The sequence below is a fragment of the Lissotriton helveticus genome, chromosome 10 (assembly GCF_964261635.1).
Source record: "Lissotriton helveticus chromosome 10, aLisHel1.1, whole genome shotgun sequence".
Classification (NCBI taxonomy): domain Eukaryota; kingdom Metazoa; phylum Chordata; class Amphibia; order Caudata; family Salamandridae; genus Lissotriton; species Lissotriton helveticus.
In genome coordinates, this window is record NC_136071.1 from 702,237,300 (window position 1) to 702,262,703 (window position 25,404).

At 43.1% G+C, this 25,404-nt stretch overlaps 1 protein-coding gene across 2 annotated transcripts in view; it reads right to left on the reverse strand.

The window, feature by feature from the left end:
* Nucleotides 1-490: 490 nt before the first annotated feature.
* LOC144784466 (uncharacterized) overlaps nt 491-25,404 on the reverse strand; it is a 249,944-nt gene continuing 225,030 nt past the window's right edge. Inside the window, exon 7 of one of the 2 annotated variants that reach the window (XM_078663250.1) lies at nt 491-2,863. The gene's annotated coding sequence lies outside the window, so the exon portion shown is untranslated. The remainder of the gene's footprint in view (nt 2,864-25,404) is intronic. The other variant, XR_013601645.1, reaches the window with a different exon arrangement.

Genomic DNA, 25,404 nt, shown 5'->3' on the forward strand with positions numbered 1-25,404 from the left:
GTATCAGAATCGGCGATCTCGCGGTCCCACACGAACCCAGATCTCTCTACCCAGACGGCAGTATCAGAATCGGCGATCTCGCGGTCCCATATGAACCCAGATCTCTCTACCCAGACGGCAGTATCAGAATCGGCGATCTCGCGGTCCCACACGAACCCAGATCTCTCTACCCAGACGGCAGTATCAGAATCGGAGATCTCGCGGTCTCATACAGACCCAGACAACCTACCCAGACGGCAGCTTATCCTATGATTACCATTATATAGAGGGATCGATCTCACTATTCATCAGGGTTATAGAACTACAATGTCCCGGATCACACAACGGTTGCCAATTTAGATAATGTGCAGCGGGGTCGTTAATTCAAGGGGCTCCTCTCTCCCTTATTCAGTTACCACTTACCTGATCAGGGTTAACATCTGTTCACATAGCAGCATCTGACTAGAAGAATAGGTTACCCTCTCATACAAGAACACACGGCACATGTCGGTTCACTAAGAACTGGGGTACTTTATTTCCCATTATGCAAAACAAACATATAACACCATACTACAACACATAGCCTGCAAAGAAAAGTAAAAGATTAGGTTGTACGCTCTACTAAGAAAGGGTCGACATCACCTTATTAATATGCAGTCCACACTCAGCAGTCATCTAGGTTCCCCTCTCGTCTGGGCCTTGGCTCGTCTTGAAGTCACACCTCCGCAATCACGGGTACACTGCTGCACCGCTATGCACTGTTCCCTTCACCCTTCTCCAAGCCCCTGGGACCTTCCTCTCATCGGCTACTCTCCTTCCCTGGCTGTTCTGCTAGGAGAGTATCTGTCTCTCGATTCTTCTCCGCTTTTAGAATGGTGTCTGTCTTCCCTGGAATAAGTAATAGGTTTGCTACTAACGGCTAGATGCCGCCTACGAACTGACTGCACAACTATCTCGGGCTTTCACTAATATAGAAGCGTGTTTCTTCATGGAAAATTCCAGCCAGTAACCTGCCGCCCACCAAATTCTTGTACCTCCCCGTACCAAGGACACGTTCCCAGCCGGCCGGCCTGATATTGTGTCTTCGGCATGAAGAAAAATACAATCCTTCGACAAGGGCCGGCCTAAACCGGTTCTCTCCAAGCGAACAACACCTCGTAACTAAAACATTACACTTGACCTAGAAGCATCCCAAGCTGCCGGGGCAGAAAGAAAGATGGAGTCTCTCCCGTTTGAGGCCTACCAGGCCCGATTTCAGAAAGTATAATAATACCCTAACTAAAGGACGGATTATCCCTGATACTAGCGAATCTATCCCCTAGCCTATAGGTATAAGCTCTAATCTAGGGAGGAGAATGCAGAATTATATCAAAGTGCCTCGTAAATAGGCTCTATCCACTACTCTAACCCTTGCACTGGAATGATAAGAGACTGAAGTCACCATCAATCACCTTTCCTCAAAAGAGGGCCGGGAAAATCGAGCAGAACATTTCACCCTTGACTTCAGTCTATTATACATTCATCAAGCAGAACTAACATCTGTGGTAGAATAATAGGAAACAAAACTAACTGATCTATGTCTAGTACCGGGTTTGCAGTATTGAAGTAGAGAAGGAATACACTGAATAAAGCAACAGATAGCAATCAGAATGCTAATAGTAATCAAAATCCCCCCTAATATTTGACGCAACATATGTAAATCAGGTAGCCAATTAAAGAGCCAGTCAAACCAGCCCTGGTCAATGTGTTTTCTAACCTCTTCCGTCAAGTCATGAAGTTTGTCAATATGAGCCTGAATGGATTTTGTATGGTCAGACAGGTTAAAACAACAAAGACCCTCAAAATCAGAACAATCATGTCCATGTTTAAGCAAAAGATAATCAATAGCCGCCCGGTTCTGCAAGATAGCTCTACGTTCACCCTGGGCGTCTAATAGTATGTCAGACAAAATCGTAGAAGTATGATTAATGGATTTTACCATCCAGCAGGCCATTTTCCCAATAGACTTGGCATTATAGACCGCCAAGGCAGGAACACCAACAATTGAGAAAGCTAAGCTAAGGTATTCAGATTTGGAATATAAATGCATAGACGAATCACAGTCCTCCTGTAACATTACAGCATCTCGGATCACACGGGAATTAGCATGAGGATGTGAGGAGAACATCAACAAACTCAGTCTGGTAATGGCACAAGGGCCTCCGGAAATGTTCGCGGGAATATATGGCCAGGATGTATTACCACAAGAGAAGAGCCAACCAGAGGGTAGCAGCATTGTACGGTAATGACTGGGAGTCACCACTAAACTCTTACAAGTCATATTATTTTGAACAGAAGCACATAATTTCGGTGATCTTCGGAAGCACAAAGTCCTTTCATGAGCTGTGAATGATGTAGCACCTTTCAATTTTAAACGCACACACTCAGAAATAGCATTAGGATCACAAGTAAGAAAGAAGCATAAATCACCCTGCGTGATATTATAAGTTATTATCTGGGACTGGATCAAGGGTGTTGAATCGGACAACTCAGTACATAAAGGGCAGTATTCATGTGTAGCAACGTCTCCCAAAAGGACATTAGGACGGGCATTCGATACATTGAAAATATGGGCCAAAGTCTCCAATGAAGCAGGGACAGCAACTAAACAAGTCGCTAGAATGTCAGTCACCGACCGCATCGGCGTTAAACAAAAATGAGGGGCATTAGTTACTCGCTTGGCCAAAGTAGTCCAAAAGTTCGATGATGAATGCCACGCAGCAAAGGAACGCGGCATCCGGGTTCTCAAATCAGCCCGGGTTGATGGGTTCCCTCCTCTCCCGTCGTAGCAGTCCAAAAGGAGTCCAACGCCGACACATCCTGCAGCAACAGTCCAAAGAATGATCTGAAAGAAAATCAAAGACAGGCATTATTCATTCTCGTAGGTAACATTTGTCAGCTGGGACAGCTTCCCAGCTATCTTTCCCTGGCCTCATGACTAGAACAGTATTATCATGACCGGTTGCAATAATCTCAGCTTGTTCAGGGGGATTCTTAGGCGATTGCACCCAAACTCTAGCTCCAGGATTATCCGTGGAGCCGAATCCTTTTTGTCCTCGTACAGTTAGCAACGTTGGGGCAGTGCCTTTTGTGATCTCACCACTGAAAACAGGCATTATCAACAATTGAGCAATTCGGTCTGTTTTATGAATCGGTACATCAACCTCACTGCTATTCAGCAGGAGCACCTTAATCTCTCCCTGATAGTCACTGTCAATGACTCCTCCGAGCACTTGAATACCTTTCACAGCCAGCCCCGATCTAGGGGCGATTAATCCAAAATTTCCAGTGGGTATACAGACACCAACACCGGTTTCGATGATGACTCGATCTTTACTTTTTATAATAGTATCATTCATGGCATGCAGGTCTAGACCTGCCGACCCCGGGGTCGCTCTGCATGGAGCCAGTGCTCCGGGGGTAATTTCCCAGTATATCACAGGGTCACCAATTTGATTGGGCTTTGCATCGACATTTGGAGGAAACAAACGTATCAATGGAGATTCAGCACTTAGAAAGGGACGATTATTCAAAATTAACAAGGCCTGAAATAAATAGTCCCTCCAATTCCTATAGCGGTCGCCGGTTAGCTTACACAGTTGATGTTTCAGCAAACCGTTCATCCGCTCAATGAGTCCCGAGGCCTGAGGATAATATGGTATATGAAACACCCATTCAATATTATTCTCCACACAAAATTCCTGTACCAATCTTCCACGAAAATGAGATGCATTATCAGATTGAATTTGGAAGGGGACACCATAATACAGCATAATCAATTCCAATGTCTTAATTGTATTCACTTGGGTAGCTTGTTTACAGGGGAGGGCCACTAACAGGCCACTGTATGTATCCACAATGGTGCAAATGTATTGACAGTTTTTACTCATAGGAAGTGGACCAATATAGTCAATTTGCCAAATTTGAGCGGGCAGTTTCCCGCGATGTAAATGACCTTTAACAATTTGAGGCACTTTCCGATGTCTAGCATGCTGACAAATGGGACAATGCAAAATAATGTCTTTGATTAAATCTAAAGGAATATAAATTCCTCGATCAGCGGCCCACCTGCTAGTGGCTTTCTCTCCATAATGTCCTGCTTTCTGGTGGGCCCATTTCGCCAATCCTTCCATATCAGAATCCTGCATGTCCACCATTGCCTCAGCAATTTTAGATTGTTCATCTGCAATATTATGAAAAAATTTGTCAAGGGAGTCTATTGGGGTATGAGCATCCACGTGAAAGATTGTAACAGTACTTTGCGGGAGCATGTCCCAAATCTCTTGCCATAATTCTTTCCCCCACAGTTCTTTTGAATGCAATTCCCAATTATGGGAATGCCAAGTCGGTAACCAAACTGCCAATCCATTGGCAGTGGACCAGGAATCAGTAAAAATATGACATGTGCCAGGTAACTCTTGCTTCAGAACTTGATAAACAGCATAAAGCTCAGCAAATTGGCTGCTCTTTCCCTCACCAGTTGTACTCAGCAACTTTTGTGTGATCGGATTATAGGACACTGCCTTCCAATGTCGTTTTGTCCCTATGAACCTTGCCGAACCATCAGTTAACCAAACGTGGTTTCTGTCCTCCAGGGACAAATCATCAAATGGCTTACCCCACTTGACAGGGGATTCCTGTACTAAAGGTACGGAGCATTCACTTTCTGTCTCAACCGATGGTGCCCGCGCCACCTGCTCATGCAAGGATGCAACTCCCTTTGGTCCCACACGTGCCCTGTCCTGTATGTACCATTTCCATTTAATCACACTCGCCTCCTGAGCATGTCCAATTCTGTGAGTTTTCGGCGAACTCAAAACCCACTGCATGATAGGAATTTCAGGTCGCAGGACCATATCATGTCCCAAAGTTAATTGCTCGGTATCCACCAGAGCCCAGTAACATGCAAGCAACTGTTTCTCAAAAGGTGTATAATGCTCACCAGCATCGGGTAACTTTTAAGTCCAAAAACCTAACAGTACTTTACTTCTGCCTTGTTTCTGCCACAAACTCCAATTTGCATAAAGGCCTTGTACAGACACATTCAAATCCACATCACCATCGCACACAGGCCATAAATCCAAGGCATACTGAATCGCTTCTTTTGCCAAACTAAACGCATCTTGCTGTGGTTTACCCCATTCAAACGCATTCTTTTTACGAGTGACTCGATACAAGGGGGCCAATATTTAACTCAAATGAGAAATATGCTGGCGCCAAAAACCAAATAGGCCGATGAAGCTTTGGGCTTCTTTCCTATTCCTCGGAACTGCAAAATCAAGAATCTTTTGTTTTACTTGTGGAATCACCTCTCTGTGACCTTCATGCCAATTAATACCCAAAAATTTTACAGTCTGGGATGGACCTTGTAATTTATCCGGGTTGATTTCCCAACCTTTCTCACGCAAACACTCAAGGATTTTATCTAATTGGGTCTGAACTTCATCTTGTGTTTCACCTTGAATCAGAACATCATCAATATAATGACATATCTGAATTTTCGAATGTACAGGTACCTCAGCCAAATGCTCTGCCACCAGCCGGTGACATATCGTAGGACTATGCACATAGCCCTGGGGAAGACTTCTAAACGTCATTTGACGTCCGTTCCATGTAAAACTGAATTGTTCCTGGCATTCAGGGGCAATCGGGATTGAAAAGAAAGCATTAGCAATATCAATGGACGCATACCATGTACCTGGATGCTTTTGAATTCTTTCAATTAAAGTAATGATATCCGGTACTGTGACAGTCAAAGGGGGCGTATACTTATTCAATTCTCGATAATCAACAGTCATGCGCCAGGAGTTATCACTCTTACGCACGGGCCAAACAGGATTATTCCAGGCAGAAGTAACCGGAGTTATAACTCCTGCATCCACCAAATCCTGAATAGTGGTACTAATTTCTTCATGACCACCTGGAATACTATACTGCTTCTGGCAAACCACTTTTGTCGCCTGGGGAATCTTTATGGGGGGCATTCTTAAACGACCAACCCGTACGGGTCTGGACGATATATAATGTTTAGTTCCAAATTGATAACATCCATCATCCAAATGTAAAGTCATCCCTTTCAAAATGTCAATTCCAATGATATACTCTACGAGGGGCACGACTAATACAGAATATTCTTTTCTAGGAATTCTGCCTATTCTCATTTCAATTGTACTTTGTACTGCGGGAGTTTCCTTCCCACCTAAACCAGTAATTGTAAAAAATTGGCCTTTAAATTTCTTTGATTTTCCATGAATAAGAGTGGCCTCCGCTCCTGTATCTACCAATGCTCGGGCCCTTTGAATATTACGATGTCTCCAAAAAATTTCAATATCTACATAGGGTCTATTATCTCGGTGAGCCCATCTGTGTACGGGAGCTTGACCTACTTCCTAGTCATTTTTACTGCGTTCTATCATCCAGGACAAATCAGGATAAAGGTTCTCACGTTTCTCAGGTATCAATATATCATGTTCATATCCATCTCCCTTACGAAATGGATTCCTGTCCTCCGCATTATACTGTGAATTTCGATCAGAAAATCTGTGTCGATCCTCCCTCCTCCTCAACTCAGGGGACTGATCTCTTTCATCTCTACGTCGGCTGTTACCATAATCATCTCTCCCCCTTTCTCTCTCCCCCTCTCTCTCTCTCTCTTCCATGACGAGGGGACGCATCACGTACATATCGTCGATCATCACGACGATCAGAACGCACACGTCGGTTGTCATCACCGCTGTCATCAGAATACTCACGATCACACTCATTCGTCCGCACACGCCGGGCACCCTCCTTTCGATCCAAACCGCGCTTGCGAAACAAGTTCCACAAACGAGAAGTAGTTTCACCATCAATATCCTCCTTCCTCACACCATCAGCCAAAAGTGCCATAAACATGTCACGTCTAGTAAGCTTATTGTCTCCAGGAGTACGAGTGTCAGGCCGAGATTGACGGTCAGGTTTAAACCAGTCACCCAGCTCACCGAGCTGGCGCACAAATTCCAGTACCATAGACAAGGCATTACCAGTCTGATTGATCAATAAGGTCATCATGACCTGCTTATAAGCAACTGGGGAGGAACGAATAATATGATTCCGCACAGAAGACGTCAACAAACCATCAAGCAATCTGTCAGCAGTACTCAGAAAAATCGCAGTTTTCATCACCTCCTCTTTGAGACGTTGTGCAGCATCGCGCAATGTATACCACGGCTTGTCATTCACAGGCCAGTCAGATTCAGTAGGGTACTTTTCGCCAACTGAAGCAAACTGATTTGACCACCACCATTATAATTACGAAAATGATCTTGTACAGTAGAATCCGAACTCAAGGAACAGAATTTCAAAGAATCGCCAGCATCCAACATAATGCCAGCAGCGCCTAGTTCATAAAGGCGCACCATCCACGTAAGCAAGGTCTCACCAGCGCGCTGTCGAAATCGCTGCAAAATATCACTAATTTCCTGTTGAGTAAAATCCTCCAAAGAATCCAAAGGAATACCGTTCGGATTACCGGGAGCCTGCTGCAACTTTCTACGAAAAACAGGATGTGCAGAGACCGCAGGAAGAGCACCAGAAGGAGCCTGAGCAGTAAACCCAGGGGAACAATCCGTGTGAGAAGTATCAACAGAATGCAAAGAGCGAACGCAGTCGCGGGACTCAACATCTGTAGCACAAGAGGCAGATTTAAAAGCCTGTCCGGAGCGAGAAGACTCGCGATTGTTAGACTCCTCATCCGAGGAACGAGAATCACTAGAATTCCAGATATTACCATCCCATTCATCAGGATTCCAATCCAGTCTGGCTTTCGCCACGACCAATCGCACTTTCCGTTTAGAAACGTGACCCCGACGAGTCTTGTATTTATAACATGCAATCCGCACAGCCGCCCTTTCGGCGATAGTCTGATATGTCTCAAGCTTGTCGGCAAGCAATTTATTTTTACACCGCAACAAAGTACGATCATTCGGAATTTCAACAAACGTCCGTTCCATGTCTACATGCTCCTTCTGCAATGTCAACAACCTCTCATGTACAAGTCTGTACGCAGACAAGACAATCCAACCCCTGCGTCCCAAAACAGGAAGCTCATCACCCTTCGCAACTGGCGCCTTCTGCAAACAGGAAATCACATCATCCGGCTCCGCCAGCCCCAGACAAGAATTCCAATTTTCACTCAACCCAGTAGAATCAGCCCACTCGCGGGCCAAGGCCTCATAAGGCGTTGAATCCCAGCCGGGGATATGAACAGGCAACTTAAAAACAGATTTCGACTTTCTCAAAAACATTTCGACAAAACAAAACTACACACACAAAACAGAAAAAGAATACACAAACGAAAGCACGTACACGCCGAGGACAAATAGAAAGACAACAACGACGCACACAGGTTTCGTAAACGGTTCGTGACGCCAAATGTTCTGCTTGGGTTTTCAGATTAGATAGAACCAGCTCATCAGAGCCTTACTAACCCAGCCAGAACGTTACCCTCTGCCCCTCCCTAGGACCTATTCACAACAGGTATCTACCCCCTAAGGACAGGGAATTCCTAAGATGCATACCATGTACCTCCTATAATATTAGCAATCAGTGGCCTTGCGGTCCCATTCGAACCCAGACCTCTCTACCCAGATGGCAGTATCAGAATCGGCGGCCTCGCGGTCCCATTCGAACCCAGACCTCTCTACCCAGACGGCAGTATCAGAATCGGCGATCTCGCGGTCCCACACGAACCCAGATCTCTCTACCCAGACGGCAGTATCAGAATCGGCGGCCTCGCGGTCCCATTCGAACCCAGACCTCTCTACCCAGACGGCAGTATCAGAATCGGCGATCTCGCGGTCCCACACGAACCCAGATCTCTCTACCCAGACGGCAGTATCAGAATCGGCGGCCTCGCGGTCCCATTCGAACCCAGACCTCTCTACCCAGACGGCAGTATCAGAATCGGCGATCTCGCGGTCCCACACGAACCCAGATCTCTCTACCCAGATGGCAGTATCAGAATCGGCGATCTCGCGGTCCCACACAAACCCAGATCTCTCTACCCAGACGGCAGTATCAGAATCGGCGATCTCGCGGTCCCACACGAACCCAGATCTCTCTACCCAGACGGCAGTATCAGAATCGGTGATCTCGCGGTCCCACATGAACCCAGATCTCTCTAACCAGACCGCAGTATCAGAATCGGCGATCTCGCGGTCCCATACGAACCCAGATCTCTCTACCCAGACGGCAGTATCAGAATCGGCGATCTCGCGGTCCCACACGAACCCAGATCTCTCTACCCAGACGGCAGTATCAGAATCGGCGATCTCGCGGTCTCATACAGACCCAGACAACCTACCCAGACGGCAGCTTATCCTATGATTACCATTATATAGAGGGATCGATCTCACTATTCATCAGGGTTATAGAACTACAATGTCCCGGATCACACAACGGTTGCCAATTTAGATAATGTGCAGCGGGGTCGTTAATTCAAGGGGCTCCTCTCTCCCTTATTCAGTTACCACTTACCTGATCAGGGTTAGCATCTGTTCACATAGCAGCATCTGACTAGAAGAATAGGTTACCCTCTCATACAAGAACACACGGCACATGTCGGTTCACTAAGAACTGGGGTACTTTATTTCCCATTATGCAAAACAAACATATAACACCATACTACAACACATAGCCTGCAAAGAAAAGTAAAAGATTACGTTGTACGCTCTACTAAGAAAGGGTCGACATCACCTTATTAATATGCAGTCCACACTCAGCAGTCATCTAGGTTCCCCTCTCGTCTGGGCCTTGGCTCGTCTTGAAGTCACACCTCCGCAATCACGGGTACACGGCTGCACCCTCAAAAGAGGGCCGGGAAAATCGAGCAGAACAGGGGCACATACTTAAATGTGTTCCTCCTATTACCCAAATATTTGCCTAGGGCATATGCCATATATGTAAGGGATAATAGAAATAAGATTGCATTAATAATGACAACTCGCCTTGCACCTTTGTGAAGGCACTGAACAGTAAACACTGTGAGGGACACTCCTATTTAACAAGAAGTTGATGCTCTCATCACTTACAGTAATCAATATTGAATGGATGTAAGCAGGGCTTTAAGTGGGCTGGGTCTCACCGGTGCTGAGCACCGGCAGTTTTTTTAAAGGGGGCCTCGAAACGGGTCTCTATCGGGCTCTGTTTTGTTCTCTGGCACAGGCGGTCGGTTTTTTTATGGACTGCAATGACAGCAGGCACATCGATGTGAGTGTGCTCACACTGCTCACTTCTCACTAGTGGAGAAGTTATGGCATGACCTCATGCCATGTGAGCAATGTAGGGGAAGGGAAATCCTTTAAAGAGAGTAATTTTCAAACTAAGACAGAGCAAGCTAAGAATAAGGTTGTTTGTATTGACCATAAAAACCCAGCGGAGAATGGGTCTGAAGAAGCCGTAATAAAACAAGAATTCCACACTTTTTTCTCAGATCTTTACAACGAGGACTGTAATCCCAAATTGGAAGAAATAAAACATTTTTTGGATCCCCTAATTCTTCCAACCTTATCAATAGAGTTGAGAGAAGAACTAAACTCAGAAATCTCGTCCCAGGAAGTAGAAGAGATATTAAAAAACCTTAAGAAAGGCAAAGCGGCAGGTCCAGATGCTCTACCTAACGAATTTTATACAAAACTAAAAGAAGCATTACTCTTACCCCTAACCACACTATTGAACAAAATATTTATAGGAAAAGAGGATCTTCCAGACTCATGGAATGAAGCGACAATTACCATCCTTCTAAAACAGGGAAAAAGCCCCAAAAAATGTGAATCCTACCGTCCAATCTCGATCTTGAATTGTGACTACAAGATCTATACACAGATTATGGCAAAGAGACACGGAAAAATAGCGGGACTTCTAATAAACAACAACCAGAAGGGCTTCATACCCAGAAGACAACTACAAGATCTAACGCAAGAACTATTCGCAGCTATAGATCTCGCCACCATCGAGAAAATCCCTCTATCAATAATCACCATCGACGCCGCCAAAGCGTTCGATAGAGTTAACTGGGTATATCTATGCGAAGCTCTGAAAAAATTTAATCTAGGGGTAAATATCCTGAACATGGTCACAAAAATATACTCCTCTCCTAGAGCTCATATCTTAATTAATGGAAGCCTTACCTCTAATATACAGATAAAGAGAGGAACGAGGCAGGGATGCCCCCTCTCCCCCCTGCTCTTCAACTTTTATATTGAGCCTATGGCGGAACATCTCAGAATTGATCCCTCTATATCTCCTTTTTCCTTCCAAAACTGGACTAAGAAGATTGCCCTATATGCAGACGACTTGATGATTTTCACAAACAACCTCAGTGGATCAATAACAACAGTCGAAGAGGCCTTAACCAGCTTTGGAAGTATTTCTGGTTATCAAATCAACCAAGATAAAACGGAAACTATGAGTTGGAATGATAGTTCAATTAGCCCTTACAATAAGGTTAAAATCAGATATCTTGGTATAGATTTAGTAAAAGACTTAGACAGGGTGACTCTCATTAACATACAAAGAATAGAAAAGGAAGTGAAAAGGTTACTGAAGGTATGGGAGGGACTCCCCTTGACCCTATTAGGTAAATCGAACTTAATAAAGATATCAATTCTACCAAAATTTACTTTTGCTTTTGGTGCCATCCCGCTGGAATTCAAGAAAGAAGTAATAAAAAGAATCCAGAGCGAAATCGCAAGTTTTATCTGGTCTTCAAAACCCCCCAGAATTGCCTGGAGCAAACTAAGAAGGAAAAAAGTGCAGGGGGGGATCGCAAGCCCTGATCTCTTTGAGTACTGCAGAGCTTTTCAATTTAAGTCAACCAGAAAGCTCCTCAATACATTTGAAACTTATCCGTCGTACCTTCAAACAATGACTAATAAAACCAGCCACTTCCTATATAAATTTGGGCATCCCAAATTTTTCAAAAAAATTAAACTTAAGACGCTGAAGTTTGCGGCCAAATCTTGGTTCGGTATAAGATGCACATTGAACATTCCTTACCACAGCGACTTGGCCCCCATATGGGACTCCCCTGGCACCCCAGAGTGTCTTAAAGACAAACTAGCACTCCCGATAAAATCAGCAGGAATAACCAAGTGGGGTCATCTAATGTCTGAAAAACATCCTTCTGGACTGGAACACCTTGTATTCAAAAACTAATGGCCTATTAGCAAAATTTAAGTTTTATCAACTATCTAGCTGGGCTAAATCTCTTAAAGAAGTTAAAGCGGGCAATCTAACCTTGGAAAAAGAAATGCAGAAAAATGAGACTATAAAAAAAGAAATTTCGCTTTGGTACTGGGCCTTGATTCTGGCAGGTGAAGAAGAATTTCGGATTCCGGAGAGAGTATGGGGGAAAGATCTGCCGACGCTGGAGTTGAACAACTAATGGCAAGTATCTATGAATAAATGCTGGACAATTGTAACATCAGCTGCATTAAAGAGAAACCATCTGTTCACTTCTCATAGAGCCTACTGGACCCCAAAAAAACTGTCGAAATTTGCTGGGACAGTAGTGAAAGTCTGCCCAAAATGTGGATTGGAAAGGGCCAACGACTTACATATGTTTCGGCAGTGCCCCCTTCTCGACGGATTCTGGAGTGATGTGGGTAAGACACTTGAGGGGGTCCTAGGAAGACATCTAAATGTAAGTATTGACTTAATTATATTTGGGGTAAGGAATCCAAATGTCTTAGAAAAACTTTCTATAGCACAGGAAAATTTACTTTTCATGTTAATACTGCTGGCAATGAGAGAAATCTGTGTGAATTGGGTAAACCCAGTCCCTCCATCCCATAGTGATTGGTTAACATCGATTTTAAGAATATACAAATTTGATAAAAGAAAAGCCCCAAGTAAAAAGCTTACATTTTGGGACATCTGGGAAAATTACCAGATAAGCCTAAGCTAATTTGTTTGATTAACTGTTCTTATATTTGTTTTGATATTGCTTCTAAGGCTGATACGGCGCATAGAGACCAATACAAAAGTCCAATGATTATGTGTAAGCAATAGAAAATCAGGAAGAAGGCCTGTTTGAGTAGCCAAAATGGCTAGCTCTCCCCCCTACACTAAATCCTTCTACAAAGTAATGGAAATAAGGGAATCCTCCTCTCTTTCAAACGCTCCAGGGGAACTGTCTAGATATATACACTCGGATATATGACGGTGAAGGCTAAAAATTAAAGAGAGTTTGGGGCCCCGACAACTCCTTACTAATAAAATTGCACTAATGAGGACTATGACTATGACTAAGAGAGTAATTTTCTCCCTGGATTTCCCTTCTCCTTCTGAAACTCAGAAGCAGCAACATCGTAGTGGTATCACCAGGGCTTTACGTGGAAGCTTTTTCAATATTATATACAAACCATAGTTGCTGATTATTTATCGTATGCAACTAACAACCAATGACAAAGCCAATAGTCCTGACTTGTAGGTATGATGTTATTTGTATCATATATCTGGATGCCATGACAGAAACAGCAAACTACAAGTCAGGCGGCACACTATGCTACGCACAGATGTTTGGCTTGCATGTTTTTAAGCCACGCCCTTCATTATATTGGCCACGGCCCTTTGAGAGACCCCCCCCCCCCAGTTTTTTCATCCCACTTAAAGCCCTGGAGGTAAAGCATACAGGTTTCACACATGGTCAGTCCCTTGATTAAGTACTTTGGACATTTGTGGACAGGGAGAGACACCATTTGAATCATGAGTAGTTCTCAATATTAGTATTCAAAACTGTTTGTAACTATAGGAAGGGTCCTCCACCCTTCTCCCTTCTCTCCTTAAAATGTGACACCTATATAAATAGGGGGAGTGAAATGACAATGAATGTATGAGATGTGAGGGACACATGGGTGTCCCTCACAATGTTCTGCGTGCAGTGATATTTCAAAGGTGTAAAGCATGTTTTGATTTTTTAACCATAGAAAAATTGCTTTAAGCAGTCTTATTTCTAATATCCCTTCTTTAAACGGCGGTAGGCATCAACTACAAGTGATATACCTTGCCAGACAAGATGAACTTGCATTTTGGTGTTGAATTGTATTAATCGAGTATAACCATGGATTCTTATCATTGTGTCCTAAAGAAATGGCTAAAATAAATTTCTGAAACATGTATACACTAATGTTTCTAGATGCAGGCAGATTAACTGTGTATGAAAACATCTGTTTTTTGACCTTTGAATCCCGTCTCAGCTAACCATTATAAAGAACTATAAGGGATAGACATAATGGAATTCTGAGCCTTATATACACATGAATATTGATCCGATCCCCCCCGTATGATATCTTGAACTTCCACATCTTTGGTTGAGCCAACTCCAGAAATAGTTTCCCTGTGGTGTGATAAAACTACTTATGGTGAAGCATGCCACGAAATGTGAGCTGAAGTAGCAATTAGTAGGCTTGGCAGTCTTGACTCAATTTACTGTTGGCCCCTTTTGTTTGTGATTTAGTAGTGTAGGGAGTGTAGGCTGCCTGGGGGACCATGGGGCATAGTGATGCTGTAAAAATCCAGGACCAGGAGCTGTAGGAGAAAGCAGTAGTGACCAAGGGCTGACACATGTGTGTTTAAACGGTTCCAGAATAACAGTGAATATTTTACCTGCCAGGAGACCTTAATTGTTCCCCCATGGACATAACCAAGAGAGGTGGGAAGGAGCCGGTATTCGAGTTTGAGATCACGTCTGGAAAGAACAATCCAGTTTTGCTGTTTACTGTTAGTGGAATATTTTGGTGAAAGCAATGGTTATATACGTGCATACATCTGGTACTATATTAACCCCTTCCATGCTCATGACGGAACGGTTCCGTCATCAGCGTCGGTGCTCCGGTGCTGATGACGGAACATTTCCGTCATGAGTCAATGTGATTTATGACCCTTCAGCACTGCAGCGAAATTCGCGCAGCACTGAAGGGGTTAAATGTATTTACATTAGTGAAAACTTTGACAACTGAAGGACTTACGTTCTATTTTTGATGTATATGAAGATATCCTGGACAAAGCCAGTAGGCTTGCCTTTATGTTAATGCATTCCAAAAATGTGTGTTAGCATTTCGTGATGGGGTATTGTATTTCTAGGTGTTAGGTCCTGCTGTTGCTCAAACTGCTAAAGACGCCTCTCGTGCAAGACGTCCAGTTTACACTTAAAGAGTTATTAGATCTGTCTCTTTCTGCTCTTTTTCTCTTGTTTTCCCTCTGCAGTTTATGATGCTCTTAAAAATGTGTCACCGTAAATATTTTCAGTTACCAGCTTGTACATAATTGGTAATTTGTGCATCACATTGCGTGTAATAAAGGATTCTAAAAAATATAAGGGAAAATTATAGACTGGATGACTCAACAGCATTTTATCAAGTACTGTTTGTTGTTTGCTGACTTTTGAGCCTCTAGACCAGGTCTCTTCCTCTGAGTAAGCCTTGGACTGCTCTTCCTCACTAGCCTCAAAGTGAAGTGCTTAAGGGTTTTTGGTTCCCAATTTGGGGGGCCTTAGTACAGGGGCCCCAGACACCGACAGAAAAAGTGTTCAGTTTTTAGGTCTCGCACCTGGCGATGCAGCGTGAAGCACTGTCGCCAGCAAGAACTATTGTTGCTGACTTGGCTCTCAGGGAGACAGGAGATGGGCATGCGCAGGCTGCATGCCGGACTGGAAATGTGGAGGCGCACGTGAACACGCGCTAGCATCCACTGTGAGCGTTGCTGTTAATTAAGTTTCAGTTTCATTGTTACAGCTTGCACGTGTTCGCTGGTACTTGTAAACGCACACACACACACATGTAGCAGCCGCCCCCAGGCAGTGCATGCCTACTCAATCACAAAAAACAAACACACGCACCAGCCCCCACGGTACAAGTAAGCCCCACTTACCGGGCTCTTTTGTCGCTGCTACAGGATTTCCCTGGTCTCATCTCCTCCGCATGACCTGGCACATGCGGGGCTTCCCTCATGCATGGAAGCCCCGCACTTGCATCGGCGGCCTCAGCCGCCACTTCTGACCCTCCTTACTTCTGCAGCCACAGCGGGGCTCTCCCTCAGGCATGGGAGGCCCGCGTCACCACTGCTCCTCTTGGCCAGCCACTCCGTGGGCTTCCCGCAGAAGGCGGAAGTCGTGCCCCACGACAGGCGTGCGCTCCCGAACTTCCATTTTTCGCACCGAATTGGGCAGGCGGCGGTGATATCTTCACTCCGAACTTAATGAAGGGTAGGCTCCCTCATTAATTACAGAATTGATTTGCCATTCAGCATAACAAAAGCTAAGTAGGTCAACACAATTGCAGGCAGATATGTGGGTTATTTGAGAAGAGGCACATGGGACACCTTGATTGCTGTGGTCACAGTCGTGCTCTGTCTCAGATTAAAGCGATCTCTCACTAAGGTTTGTAAAATAGTGTTCTCACGTGGTCATAAGAACCATGGGTGTGAGAGGCGTTGAAATACCAGAGCTCCCTGATATTTTGCGGGTGCTGGAAAGGATTATAGGTGTTTGTGAGTGGATGAGTGGGGGCATAGTATAGGGTGCTTCCTAGCTGTCAAAGTTGCATGCTTGTATGCAAGTGCATGCAAAAAGGATCAGTGCGCGTACAGGGCAAAAATCAGGAAACGAGGTAATTTGCACCAGCAAGGGGAGGAGTGATGGCACGATGACTGGTGGCACCTACATTTTGTGAGGAGCAAGGGTGTAAGCCTAGAACAGAGCACGTGGTGAGGCGATTGCACATGTGCGCCCTTTCATAATGACAAACCAGACTTTACACAATTGCATGATGCCCTACTATTACAATATAAGAGGAAATTGATCCATGTAATACACATGTTTTCCAGTTTAAAAAAAAATCGATAACATAATACAGTTTTTCCGAAATATTACTTTGTTTTGCTCATATTTCTGCCTCACTTTTGAGTGATATTTTTCTACTTTTTCTAATCTGTGAACTACAACTACATTGTTTTGTCATTAATGTATTTACTTGTTGCCAACAATGAGTTTCATTTAAAAATTGCATGCTCTCAACGGTGAGACATTTGGTGGCTCATATGAAATGATGCAAAAAAATTGCCAAAACTTTTCCCAGACCCATACTGCACATTATTACTTCTAGATGATCAACATTTTCACCTGTGAATCCAAAACCTAATTCTCTTTTAACAATATTTTCATTAGAAAATATTTCTCCTCCTTGCGCAATTTTTGCACTATTTGGAAGTGATTCTTCTGGCCTGACAGTATTTCTTTGGGCTGTGCCACTTGGATTCTCATTAGACAATCTTCCTTCTCTGCACAATCGTTAATGACCCTCGACAGTCTTCCTCCTTTAGAACAATCATTCTTGTCTTTGAACATTACTTATTGGCATGTATCTCTTTCCCTAAAAAGCAGCACCCCCTCTTTTTCGACAGCAGTTCTACTTTTGGTTTACTTTTAGGCTCCCAGTTTTATGATACTTATTTTTTGACGTTTCCATCTACATTTATCCACGTTTATGTTGTATCTATTTTATTTATATTTATCCACAAATATTTTTGTAGACAAAAGAGGAAGTTGCAGCTGATTTTTTCCACATTTATTTAAACATAAAATGGCTCTGTTGAATATGGACCCAACCTACCTACACTTTTCACCACAGCCCTTCAATGCAATAGGTCTCGCAGTGACGCAAGTTTATGCTATTGGCATTGTAAATTACAATGCCTTTTATTTATTTTTTTAAAAAGAAAACAAAAATAAAAGGCATTGGTATTTAGCAATGCCAATAGCTCAAACTCAGAGGAGTACGTGACACCCCGCAGCCCCTGCAGTGCCGGAGGGCCCCAGTCTTCTCTACATGAAGGCCGCCCCCCTGCAGCATGTCTCACTAAAGCAGCAGCAGTGTGCAATGGATCCTCAAAATGGTCAGCTTCCATGGTGTATTAAACAGAATGGAAGATTGGACAGCATTCTTTTGAGATTTTTTGACGAGTACGAGGTATTTTCCCTGTGTGAGCCTAAAAATACATACGTTCGGTTCATTGTTGGTAATGTCATTATACTACAAACCTATGATTACTGTCAAACATTCTTTCCCTCAGTTTCTATGTAATTCTTCATAATTGTGGGACGACAAGTCACCCCCATCACCGGGAATGTACCACCTCAGTTATTCCGAGGCTTTACCAACTCCCCCACTTTTCCGACACTTGCCCGCACTTGACATGGCCCAATATTAATGAACTTTTCAGATTGTTTATGATATACCCCCTCGCTTGCCCCCCTTTATGTGTGAACAGAACACAACTATTACATATACGGGTTAAAGCACCGATCCAATATGGATGACATTTTCTTTTCCTACTAACAAACACTTATGCTAGTTCTTCTTCCATTTTCTCAATTACATATGAGCTGCACGCGCAATCACTAATGCAACACCTTTGTGGTTGAGTACTCAGGCAACTTGCCACTAAATATTGGAGGTAAGACACATTAAGACTCTGTGAGCATGACTTTACTGAATTTTATGCTTGATTGTAAATAACACCATCACCCTTTCTATTTATTACCCTTTCTGTAGAACTAAAACATTTGGGATTGAACAGTATGGCTTATTAAGACTTCCTGGATGTTTGTACCATAACTTTGATGATCTCTTGCCAAAGAATCTGGAAATTGTTGTTGATATTTACTCGCCCCACTTCTGAGCTGTCCGTGTATAGGACCAGGTTAAACTTTGAGAAGTACGAGCACCATTTTGAACAATACCCTTGTTATGTATGTCTTTTTACATGTTGTAGGTTTCTTCTACTGATCGATAACCTTGATCCATTGTCAGTATGGGACATGCGTTACTTTTTCATTGTTAGTCTAGCGTAAATTGGCCTCCTCCACTTGATATTGACATCAGAGGTTCTCTAATAGAATTTCTCATGATCACCAATACTTGCTTTTACATGTGGTAGGGTCAAGCACACCGCTATTCCCACATTACGAGTTGTGGCTCACAATTTCCATAGTATATTTGTTGTGTTGACTTGCATGATGCATGGCTTGGTGTAGTGTTGATCTCGACATTCAATTTTTGCATGCACTTGCATGGCATGCAGAATTGCTTTTATATGGGCCTATGGGCCTACTCTTTCTGTGATGGAGCGCCACAGCGTAGCTACTGCTTGTAGATGCATGGTATTGTTTATTTCCACACTACTACTCAGTCCAGTGCTATTTTAGATCAGTTTCAGGATATTGCTCACTCGAACAGGCAAAATTAGCATATTCACACGTCACTCACGTATTACTACTCTTACATGCTATTGTTCTGAGGTATTCTTTAATTCCTTTTTTTTTACTAAGGTATTTATTTCTGTTGTCATGATGATGAACCTGTATTCATAATGAATCGCAATGTTGTTGACCTAAAAACACTCAGACCCTCTAAATGTGTACATATCATTCTTGAGTGCAGCAGTGTTCTGTTCTATGAATAAGTGATCTTTACTGTGTACATTATTGATGGTCAGACAATGTTCCTTGCCTGTTTTCTAAGTGGTGTTAACACTTGTTGAGAATTACCCCCAGTGGTGTTGATTTGTTATTGTTAAAAATTAAAATAAAATGTCCGATTGGTTAAATCCTGCATATTATGTTTTTCTTTCCAGAGTATTGGTTCTTATTTAATTGCTTAGGGATCGTTGTTCCTGAAACTATTGAATACGGTGTCAGGCGAAATATTAAAGCAACATGCAGTACATAAAGTGAAAAAAGAATTCACAAATATGTAGCAATAAACGCATAACATTGAAAAACAAAAGGGACCAGCTTTACTTAAATATTTCCAAGTGCTTTGTGTATTTTTTTTTTAAAACCAAAGTAGTCTACAAAGCTGATTTCCTTTCTGTTACATAAAAAGATTAAGGGCATTCAATATTTTTTGTGGTGGATCCCCACACATTTCACCACGCTCCTACCCTACATCCCTACGACCCTGATTTCTCACAGCACATAAAGAATTTTACGTTTTTAAATACATGCAGAAGCCACATTTCCATCCATCACAATTTTTCTCTGAAGCTCTGTTCTGACAACTCTTGAGAATATCTAATCGAGCGCATAAAGGTTTATTTATTGTTATAGTCATGACAGCTGTCTTTCACAATCCTAGAAGGGATTGAGTGTTCTCTGTCTTTGAACTAAACTTACTTGCACCTTTAGCTATGTTTTCTGTTGAAAGAAAAGTATAGTACAGGGACAATCAAAGTATGACTCAGAGGCAGCTTGCAGCTAACATTCGGAAAGCAGTAAAATCGGCAAGCATTAATGTACAGGTTTATGGAAGTAAAGGAAAAGTTGCAAAGAAGACTTTCTGCACCACATCTTTAAAAACACCTTCATCTTTAAAGAAATTGTGCAACAAATGAAAAAAAATGATAACATCTCTTACTCTTCAAAATAAAAAAACGGTATTTCATAAAAATGTAAAGGCATTTTACTATAGTATTTCAAAGTATATCACTGCATTGAAGGGCTTTTATTAAAAGTGTTAGTTTTTAAACATGAACATAAACATTCATGCCTTCTCTTTTTCTGACAATAATTCCTTACGTATCCAAAAGGCAAGGCATTTGGTATGTGCATCCTTCGGGTGGCTTTGGTTGTTAATATAAATGGAACCACATTATCTATACTACTATTATAAAGAGAGAACACAAACCTTTGAGCCAGGTAAACTCGGGTTTTCGAGTTTCACATTGTGCTATTCAGCCACTGGATGGGTATCTGTTTCCCGCTCTCATTTTACAAAAACAAGGTAATTATTTTTCTTATTTTTTTGGTGCAAGAAGTTTGAGAGTGGGTGACACAGAGAAGGCACATGAAGGCTCATCTCATTTTGGGTTTGAAGAGCCAAGAGAACCTTTATCTGTGCCAGAGTCATGGATCTGGCTGAGGCTTGGCTGGAATGTTCACTGGCTCTCCACCTCTATCACATAATGGTAATTAAAGGAAAAAAAGTGTAGGAAGGATATGATTTGACTATCAAAAACAATTTAGTGAAGCAACACCGTAGTGCAGGACTCCAGGTTTCAAGATTCATAAGTTTCTCACTACACCATATTTGTATAAAAGGGCTATGAGAGTGGGTGTTCTCTCACCATTGGTAAAATCAAATGATCATTGTGTTACAATCCTGTTTTTTCATCCTATACTTACTACCAGTGGTTAGTTTGAATTAAGTTTACCCTATCTCTGTCAAAAATATAGCTGAGTAATATATTCAGATAGGGATTACCCAAGAGTGCACCGTTTTTTACAAAGAGACACTGAGATTAATACAAATATGTCATACTTCCATAGTTTTCATTTTGCTCATTACACAGCAGTGGTGTGAGTGGTTCCAATGTGAAAATCAGGTACTACTCTCACCAAAGAAAAGCCACTATGTTGGGAGTACTGCACAGACTTTAAATACAGAGTTCATAACCAGCATATTGTGGCTAAATGGTAAAGGCAAGATTAAACGTCTAGTCTCATAGTGCTAGGTTAAAACGTTTCCACTGTCCCTTCTCTAGTAGTTGATGTTGCCTGTTTGAGTTTACCCAATTCGGTGACTTGCACACCTTGCTTGGGAGACATTGTTAATAATTTTGATAGCACTTGTTATCTTAACAGAGCCTATTTTTTTAAGCATACCTAATGCCAAATGTTTACAGTTAAGAGACTAAAGGAATACGAAGATTATGAGGCCTAAGATTCTTTTTCATTCTGATAGACCTGACAGCCATTGGTGTGGTCTTCATCCAAACATTCTGCCTTCTCTCCTACTTTTTGCTCATTTAGTTTTTGTATGCTTTAGAACTCTTTGCACTTTACCACTGCTAACCATGCTAAAGTGCATGTGCTCTCTGTCCTCCTGCCAACGAGGTAGCCCTGAGGATGCACAGAGTTCCAGAGGAGGATTGGGGCGGTAAGGTCTGTGGAAACACATATTGACAGTAAGGAGGTATATACTCCTTACACTACACATGGGGCACTAGATGAGGTATGCTCCCATGAAAGCCATTCTACTCACTAAGAGGGGGCTCACCTCAGAGAAATACCACATTAGGTTCAGGGACAGCCAGAATTTGCTAAATCAGTCTTGGGTAGATGTTGTGGATGACTCCAGCAAGGCACTGAGTGGTTGGGTGAGAGACAGTAAAGTAAATAATTTCAGTTGGCTGTATAACCTCATTTTGAGACAGCACATGCTCATTACTTGCTTTACAGAGTTACCCCAGCACCTCATTGACAACAACCTCACTTCACCTAGGGAGTTTGCCAAAGGGGCAGACATGTGGGTTACCACCACGGTATCCAAAAAGGTATCAGGGGACCACCAAAAGGGTGGATAGGGTCCCTAGCAGAAGAGAGTGGGGTGACAAAAATAAAAATAGGTAGTTCTTTAAAGATCCCCAAAATATTTCTCGGAGTAAGGAAATCCAGCTCCAAACTTACCAGAAAATGAATGGGTTTATTGAAAAGGAATCAGGGTAGATTGTCCCCAAGTGCTATAAGTGCGATAGGTGTGGCCTCTTGAAGGGAGATGTCAAGTGTCCCAAGAGGACCTGTCCCCCCACTTGTGGGCAGACACCAGGGTTGGCCCTTGTAGCACTTGGAAAGAAGATTTCCCCAGTAGCATGGGTGTAGAGAAGAGGTTATCTTAGTGTCACTGGGTGACACATAGATGGTGCCGAAATCCTGCATGACTTCAAATACTGCTAAGTACAGGGAGTGGGTCACCATCTTTAGGCAGAGGGTAGAGCCTCTGAGGGACACAGAAGCCGCTACGCTATGGCGTTGGTTCCTTTTACATGGGGGGATCTAAGGTTATCTAAAAGTAGCTGTGAGTCCTCTCATGCATATAGAGTGTCTGCTAAGGAATATTCTTAAAGCAAACCCTTTGGGAGGACATGGAGCTCCAATGTCACCAGGAGATATTAGGGTTAGCTGCGTGGGTGTGCCTGACCACATGTTCCATGGCAGTCCGAGAGGGTAGTCAGGATGACCCGGAGACAAAAAGAGTAGCCCAGTCAGCTGCCAAAAGAGAAAGGGCAAGGGGCATGGTAAACCAGCCAGTGAAACTCCCTCAGTCTGGGAGGTGGAGGAGCTTGAGACAGATGCCATGGACCTGACAGGGAAGAACATTGCTGGCCTGCGAGACCTGCCTGAACTAGCAGGATGACAAGCAGAGTGATGGCCAATAAGTAAGGAGTTCTGTAGAGCTAAAAGGGAGTGTCCCACACCTGAGGGCTTAAGGTAGCACGCTGAGGCCCAGGCAGCTGGTGACACCTCTAGAGATCACCTGATCAATTGGGAGAATGACCTCCTGTATAGTGAGTCTAAGGTTCCTGAGCATTGGGCAACCCTAGTGCTGGAGGCCATCCCTCTGAGGTCTGTAACTGCTCCTGCAATTGCCAGAGCCCTTACGGGTATTTTTACCCAGGTAGGGTTCCCCAAAGAAGTAGTTTCTGACAGGGACACAAACCTCATGTCTGCCTACATGAAGTATGGGGTGACTTACAAGTTCCTCTCACTCTATCACCCTTAGAACAATGGAATTGTTGAAAGATTCAAGAAGGCCCATAAGGGTATGATCATGTGTCTACCAGAGCTCATGAGGCAGGAGGCAGATGTCTCTAGCTATGCCTTGTTTTCACCTACAGGAAGGTAGCACGGAAATAAGTTGGTTCCAGTCCCTTTGAGCTCAAGTATGTCCACTCTGTTAGGAGACCTGTCAGTCTGGTGAAGTTTGGGTGGGAACAAGCTCCCAAGAATCCCCACCAAGATATAATTACCTACATGTTGGTTCAGAAATCAGATGCAGCACTTCTGTAAGAAGGCCTCTGATAAACTGGAAGCCAGCCAGGAGGTAATGAAGCCCTGGTATCATGAGATAGCAGCTCTGGTATGACCAGAAGCCACTCTGGTTGAGTTTCAGCCTGGTGAAAAAGTGTGAGTTAGGGAGCCAGTGGAGTGCATGGTCCTTCAAGATGGCTGGTCATAGTCTGAGGAGGTGAAGGAGAGATAGGAGGAGGTCACCTCAAGACCCTCAGGAACCCCGTAAGGGTCATCCATGTTAACTGCCTTAAATCCCACTATGAGAGTTCTGAGGGTAACATTCTCCTGGTGGCAGATGATGGGGTTGAGGAGGAGAGAGAACCTCACCCCGACCTCCTATCTCCCAACAAGCAGGATAGGTCAGTGGAAGGTGTCAGCCTCTCACCTACCTTAACGGCAGAGTTGCTGAGGGACTGTCACCAGTTACTGGGGCAGTTTTCCTCTCGGTTCTCCCTCTCCTGGGCTTCCACACTTATGTACCCATGATATTGATGTCCAAACCAATAACACGATGAGGGCAACGCACTTGTTTGCACAATGAGATGTTCCTAATAATCTCAGCAATCAATACCACTAACAACTTCCCTGGTGCTTAACTTCTTACAGCCCACCGTTAAAGCCACTAATACTAAAATTCAAACAAAAGTAGAAGGAGCGTCTAAGTAAACAATATTAACTAGCATCAAAATATACTGCAGTCCATGAAAAGTCAAAAAGTTCCATGCAAGCTTCCTTAGTACTTGTATTCTGTTCTTTTATTGAAGAAGGGTGCTCAATCAAAACAGTCTTTCTTGATGAAGGTATCAGACATGAAGATATTCAAAACATTGTACAACAAAGATTTTTTTTTAAATCCACAGCCTACGCATTTCCTCCCATCTGAGACATCATCAGGGCTCTATTCTATATCCACATCTTGATTTGATGGGCGATGTAGCTCCCTAATTCTTAGTCTTATCTCAATCCCAGTGCTTGTGATCAATGCCTCTCCTACTGTTCGACTATCAATAATATTTTTCCACTTTTATTTCCGGCGATTTCCACATTGTGCAAATTCCAAGGTTTACTATTTATTAAAACAAATATCTCCTCAACTTGCTTCTACTCCGCAAAAATCTATAGTCCATCTTCCTTAATTCCAATGCATCTGTATTCATTCCCTTATTCCTCCATTAATGCCTGTAGTATGTCTCTTATACACGGCAACAAGGCCCGATAAATCCTGCCCCTCCTAATCAGCAAAGACCACCATCCATCTTCCTGCAGTCAACTACGGAATTTATCGGGCCTAGCTGTTTTGGAGTCAGGACACACCACAGACACACCACAGAAGTTCATGGAGGAATAAGATAATTACTGCAGGATGACTGATGGTGGTCTGTGCTTTCATCATTTAGGTGCTATTTTATTTTATTTTTATTTGAAAAAATCATAATTCTGGTTCTACAGATTGGATTTAATTCATTTCAGTGTAATTATTTCATTACATTCTTCTCTAT